At 37.3% G+C, this 849-nt stretch overlaps 1 pseudogene; it reads left to right on the plus strand.

Moving 5' to 3' along the window:
* The first annotated feature begins 284 nt into the window (after positions 1-284).
* Positions 285-397, plus strand: LOC132268014 (small nucleolar RNA R71; annotated as a pseudogene).
* The last annotated feature ends 452 nt before the right edge of the window (positions 398-849 follow it).

An 849-nucleotide genomic window follows, 5' to 3' on the forward strand; every position in this document is an offset into this window, starting at 1 on the left:
CAAAAGGAATGTATCAAACCTTTGAGTAAGATTTTTGACCTCAGCGGCAATTTTCATGGAAGAGTTTATTTGATTTAGAGCTTTCTTTCCTCCCACATTTGCTAGGCGACCACTCCTAGAAGATGAAGACCTATGCATTGAGTTTTCACTCATTTTTTTCAAAGAGATGCCAAATTTCATCTTCATTTCTTTCTATGTAGCTTCCGCTATAGGAAGTATCAACAATGCCCTTATTAGCATTGGATAAACTTGAAAAGAAATATTAAATTAATTGCCACTCAGGAATGTCATGATGTGGACACTTCCGTAGCAAGTCATTCAAACGTTCCCATGCTTCATGAAGGGGGGGGCTCTTTCTTCTTGTGCAAATTCACGAATGAAAGTTCTCATTGAATCTGTTCGACTGACGGGATAATACTTTTTTAGGAACTCTTGTTGCAATTGTGCCCAAGAAGTGATTGTATTTAACCGCAAGTTGTTGAACCAATATTTAGTTTTATCCCAAAGAGTGAAAGGGAAAAACTTCATTTTTAGGACTTCTTCCCGAACATCCGTGATTTTCACGGTGGAACAAACTTCCAAGAACTTATCTAAATGTTTATAAGGCTCTTCATTGCTCAACCCATAGAAAAAGGGGCACATGTTAATGGTAGAAGCCTTAATCTCATAATGATGAGCACGAAAATTTGGCAATTGAATGTAAGTGGGTGCATTATATTGATTTGGAGTATAACGATCCCTAAGGACCATTGGAGGATTGAAAGAAGGATATGGCATTTGACCTTAATGATGGTATGCCATTTAACCTTGTTGAGGGTATGCCATTTGAACATATTGTTGTTATTGCTC

Source organism: Cornus florida, unplaced genomic scaffold, assembly GCF_030987335.1.
Source record: "Cornus florida cultivar Cherokee Brave unplaced genomic scaffold, ASM3098733v1 CherokeeBrave_3.0.0_Hap2_Chr07, whole genome shotgun sequence".
In the NCBI taxonomy this organism is placed as follows: domain Eukaryota; kingdom Viridiplantae; phylum Streptophyta; class Magnoliopsida; order Cornales; family Cornaceae; genus Cornus; species Cornus florida.